Consider the following 6,150-nt stretch of genomic DNA (forward strand, 5'->3'; position numbering starts at 1 on the left):
TTGTAGTTTTAATATAGACTTCATTGCCACAAATTTCAAAATATATTTATTGTTTGAATTGGGCTGCAAATTTTGCAATGCTAATACATTGTAATCCTTTTTAAATGTTGTCATTGTGGTGTATGCAGGGGCTTATTGCACCTCAGATTTTGGACAACCAGTAATTAACATTTTTACCCAGGAATAAAAGATAAGCCTACAGTTCATTTAACACATTCTGCATGTGTTCTATCATTATTTATGAAAAATTCAGTTACATGACAGCACATTTGCAACAATCATTTTATTCTTTTAATCAGTGCTTTTGCTTGTCCTGTTTTTCACAGTCATCTAGACATCACACTTGCAGCCTAAATCAAAATTTAATGACAGCATCAGTCAATCAACCAATCAATGAAGCAAAAGATTAACCAATCACTTATTTTCTCCGTAATGGGACAGGCTCAAAGCAGGAGTACAGGGGATCAGTTCTTCGTAACGAGGCTTTAATGTTAGTCTTAATGAAACCAGGTAATTAATTGCCTCACGCAGATCACACATACACCCCAATACCCCTTGTCACATGTTCAAACGAGATGGATTCCTCTTTAGGCTGCACTGCTCTCACTTAGGGGGAATCAATGGCCTGTTTTCATTTTAATTAAAAAATTGAAACAAATGTTTGCCTCGCCAGCTGTCTTTACCTCCCTCGAGTCTCTGCTCTTCTTCTTCTGTCTCGCAGATTCGAGCACATAATAAAAAGACTCGACAGTCGAAGAAATACTTTGTGTCCTGTTGCCAGTTTCCTAAACTGAAACAAAGCACCCAAGAAGGGAGACGATGAAACTGTGATTTTTTTAGTATTACAGTCTGATGTGAATCAACGATGCAGCACTCAAGAACAGGAATTCTATTAATGGCATTATAATGAATCTGTTAGTTCTGCAATCTCAGGACACAGCAACATTTTTTTTTTTTTATGTAAAGACAATCCTTAGAGAGATGCTTTAGTCATTAAATATTGCTTCCTGAACGGGCTTCCCTGTAACATTGATGACCACCGGTTACCCTTACTGGTATAGACAATAAATACTGATGAAAACTTTTATTTTATTTTACATTGTCAATAATAATGAAGACAAGACAAAAAAGTACACATCAAGAATGATTTTTAATTAAAACATTCTGTTGACTAAAATATAAACTAAAACTTGGATAATGAATAAATCATAATGAAATTTTAAATTAAAAATGTTTGAATGTTCGGACATCAATTTTGCACTTTCAAATATAATTTCCGTCAACTAAAACTAGATGTCATTTTAGTCCAAGTAAAACTTTTTTATCATAAGAAAAAAAATGGATAAAAAAAAAATCTGCAATTATAAACAAAAAAAGTACAAGAGATATTTGTAAGTAACTGAATTCCTCCTCAGTAGTCAGTAATTTTCGGTTATTTGCCATCTTGCCACACAATTCGCAGATATATTTTACATTCCAAGTAAAAAAATCTGAGTGATCGCAGCCGGGTGCCCCCAGATTGAAATGACTGGCTTGAACTGAGGCGGTTGTAACACAGTGAGTGTAATTAAATGATGGCTGGCTGCATCAATGGCCAGGAGAGGCTATTAGATGCACTGCTTAATGCGAGTGGGCAAATCCAATTGGCGTATTGATCCGGCACTTACAGATCTCAGCAGCTTCACATCCTGACCTTCCTTTCATTCTCGGACCATTACAGTCGCCAGGAAAAGATTTAGTACTGAGAGAGAGAGAGAGAGAGAGAGAGAGAGAGAGAGAGAGAGAGAGAGAGAGAGAGAGAGAGAGAGAGAGAGAGAGAGAGAGAGAGAGAGAGAGAGAGAGAGAGAGAGAGAGAGAGAGAGAGAGAGAGAGAGAGAGAGAGAGACTGGAGGACAGGAGGGAAAAATGACAGGTATTGGGGACGGGTAGAGAGATTAGTGGCGCAAGATTAGAAAAAGAACCCATGAGAGTGAGAAAGCGGCAAACAAACAAGAATAGTGAAACCGAATGAGTGATTCAACCCCCTCTCACCCCGGTCTGGAAATCAATGAGCATTTCGGATTGGAGAATCACTAAATGTAGCAGTGCCACACTCTCGCAGGTCGTTGAGCCAAATGAGCCCCAGGCTTTGAAGATGGAGGGCCGTGTCCTGAAACCAGCAGATAGGAGCCAGAGAAGGGACTTATCAATACCGTGCATTTTGGGACTTTCCGAGGGTGGTCAGGGTCAGGAGAGAAGAAGGGACCAGAGCAAATGTTCCTCATCGATTTCAGACACACTCACTGGAATAACAGCAGGGCCCCAGTCAGGCATAATTATACTAGCTCATTTTCTCCTTTCATGCTGAGCATTTTGTTTGGTCCTGTCTGTTGTTTTCTTTAACCTGTCATCTCTGTCGCAGAGATTGGGTTTCCTGAGGGCAGATGGGTAGATCGAGGTTATCTATATCAGAGCGGAGTGTCTGCTTAGGGGTAGCTGTTATTCCCCAAGGACAATGCCAGACACAGGCACTTATCAGATTTTTTTTTTAAAAAGTAAATGGTTCCATTTTAATAGAAACAGTTTAAAGATATATTTTTCTAATGGAATGATAAAGTTTCTTTATAGTATTCTGTGTCATTTTTGCCTTTCTAAAGGGTTATCCAAACATAAAAATAAATTGTTTCCAAACAGGTTTCCTAAACACTTTTTCCCATCTACCATTGGTCAGGTCCCAAACTCACACCATTGGTTGAAATACTTTTGCTATTTTTGGTGGATCAGGATGTTCAAACAAATAAACAGTAAATTTGAATAATGTATACACTCTCTTGTTTAAACTTTTGAGTGGAATAATTTGGCTTACTGAAGAAAAAAAGTATTTTAACATTTACAATTCAAAGGGATGCATGCATTTAACTGGTTTGTTTAATATTTTACTGCATTAGCTGTGTTTGACAGATGATTATCAAAGAAGCCACATTTTTATTTGTCAGAGTACAATGGCCACATATTCCTCAGCTTACTCTGGGAATTGAAATTTTGACCTGCACTTCTTGAAGACCAGGAGCCTGACAGTTTAGAAAGAAAGATAGCGAAGATACTTCTTTATTCTCTTCTCTCTCAATGTTCCCTCAATCATTGTGAAATGTGTAAGGAGGGCAGCAGAAGTCGACAGAGGTCAAAACGAGAAGCAAAAGAGGAAAAAATTGAAGGGAGGGAGGCAGAGCAGTGCATGACTAAATTAATAAGGAATAAGAAAGAGAGAGCACTTCTCATCACGCCTTTCTCTTCTCTCTTTTTTACTCAACCACATAGAGTGTTCCTCACAGCAACTTGACACATACTCCCTTTGATTCTTTTCTCACCCTTCCATGCCATAGACAACCTTTCATGGAGTGGAAAAAGATGAAAAGAGAAACAGATAAAGGAATAAAAAAATGGCTGGTATGAAGATAAGCTGATCTAGAGACGAAAGAGCACAGAGGAGTTCAATCACCATCTCCTCTAGTCTGAATTGGCAGAACATAGATGGACGTGTGCGTGTGTGTGTTTGTGTGTGTGTGTGTGTGTGTGTGTGTGTGTGTGTGTGTGTGTGTGTGTGTGTGTGTGTGTGTGTGTGTGTGTGTGTGTGTGTGTGTGTGTGTGTGTGTGTGTGTGTGTGTGTGTGTGTGTGTGTGTGTGAGAGCATATTTTGCTTTCATCGCTAAATTCATCTCATGAATGTAAGTGTAAAGAGAAACCTCACCATGATCAGTTTACATTTATTCCTCAGCAGATGCCTTTACCCAAAACAATTTACAAATGAAAAGTGCACAAAGGGTAGTTAGGCAATCAAGTATGGAAGTCTGTTCCCACCTTAGAGTTTAAAAAAGTAATTGTGACTACATTTCACTATTGTGATTTTAATGCTCGCAATTGTGACTTTTTTCCTCATACTTGTAACTTTATTTCTTACAACTGTAACTGTGTATCTCACAGTGGGACTTTAAATCTCACCGATTTGACTTTACCTCTACAATGTGTCTTTATTTTACACTTTGACTCACAATTACCTTTATTGTTTTTGTTTCTCTGAGGTGAAAATAGGGCTGCTGGAAGAGGTGTGTCTTAAGTCATTTTATTTTGAAGAGTGCAGTGTTTGTTCGGGTGAAGGTTGGGTGAGTTCCACCACAAAGGAATAGTGAGTGTGAAGGTTTCGGAAAGTGTCCTTGTACCAGGCTGCCACAGTAAGCATGTGTTTTCAGGTCTTACATAAGTCGTGGTTGAACCATGGGAAAAGAAAGTGACCTCACTTTTCCACCTTGTGTTTTTCACAGTGTGTCTTACACATTCAGTCAAATGCAATGTACTACACATTACCCATTACCCCCTGTGTCTACACAACCTCAGAAATCATCTTTCACATTACTGAAAGCATGCAAGATTAATGTGTCATCTCCTGGCCTTCATATAAAACCATATGAATGAACTTTAATATTAAATAGGTTTGCCTTAGGGAGATGAACCTCTCGCTGCTTAGTTTTTCTTATATTCTCTCTCTCTCTCTCTCTCTCTCTCTCTCTCTCTCTCTCTCTCTCTCTCTCTCTCTCTCTCTCTCTCTCTCTCTCTCTCTCTCTCTCTCTCTCTCTCTCTCTCTCTCTCTCTCTCTCTCTCTCTCTCTCTCTCTCTCTCTCTCTCTCTCCCCCTCCCTCCCTTTCTGATGACTTATAGCTGTTACAATGTGAGAGCCACTTTAATTTGTCCAGTGTTCATGGTGCCATACATTCAGAAATATGGCTTCTCAAAGAGGGGAAAAGCATTGTGGGAACATCATGCACAACACAATGGTGACAGTTAATTTGTAACCCCCTTTGCCTCATGCTATTAAATGCAGACAGTGTGCCTCCTTCCAATAAGGCTTTTGTTTAATTAGTTCTTCAGGTTATCTGAAATTGTATGAATTTAAGATTCAGAGGATACTCATGAATTAGGTCACCTCTCAGCACAAAGGCCTGCAGGACTTTCTGCCCTCTGAAAGCAAAGATCAGGCTCTGTATGGAGGTCACTTATTGTACCCTGTCAGATGACAGAATGATTTATTGTAGTAGCCATTCATTTAACCAAATATGAGAAAATGTTATATTATTTGTTGGATTAGAGTGCTTTGTACCGTTTGACACTCATTTAGCTACTATTGATTATGAATAAAACGTATAGTTCACCCAAAAATGAACATTCAAAAATTAACACATCATCATGAAACTTAAAATCCATATATCACAAGGAAAGAAAGTCATGTTTGGAATGACATGAGGGACTAAAACTATTAAAAATAATTTCTGTTAATTGAAATAAAATAAAATAAAATATCAATATTAGATGAAAAACTTAGAAAACTTAGAAGAAATGTGCTGTTAAAGAGTTTGAGAATTGCCATGAACAAAAAAACAATAATAATAATCAAATTGAATTATATACTAGTGGTGGTGTGTGGATATGTAGATATGTAGGGCAATTAACATGTGCAATACAAAACACTATATATGTATTTAGCACACCATAACACTAATTTACATTCCCTTACATTTGTATATAACATACCTGTACATACCTGTACATATATTTTGTATTTTTATATTTGTATGATCTGTGTCTTGTCGCTGTCATTCTGCCTGTGCTATGGAAGCTTCTGTCAACAAAACAAATTCCTTGTATAAAATACTAAACATACTTGGTGATAAAGCTCATTCTGATTCTGATTCTGATTTTGAAACACACAAGGTCATTGCGTTTGGGAAATACAGATGTAGTGCCTTACTAGAAAATTTACCTGGCAACTTTATAGCAATTCTCACAGTCAAAAATAGTGGTATATTTTTCTGGTCATATGATTTTGTTGAGCAATGAGGTGACCCGATCCACATAAAAAAAGAAAAAGAAAAGAATTTTTGATGGGTTAATAAAATGAAAGGAGTTTTAATCTCATGTGAGTGTGCATATTTAAACACATTATTTATTAAGGTGTAAATGAAGGGGGAAAAGATTGAATGCAACTTTAAAACACAACAGTGATAAATTAATAGATACCATCATATTTTCTAAGTTGATTAATCACAGTAAATTAAGACATTTGTTTTGTATTACAAGTTTTCTAAAATATGTTTAAAATTTGCAAATGAGGTATTATCC

This window comes from Siphateles boraxobius, unplaced genomic scaffold (assembly GCF_051911475.1).
Source record: "Siphateles boraxobius isolate OS27281-9 unplaced genomic scaffold, OSU_SipBor_1 3, whole genome shotgun sequence".
NCBI classification, from domain to species: Eukaryota; Metazoa; Chordata; class Actinopteri; order Cypriniformes; family Leuciscidae; genus Siphateles; species Siphateles boraxobius.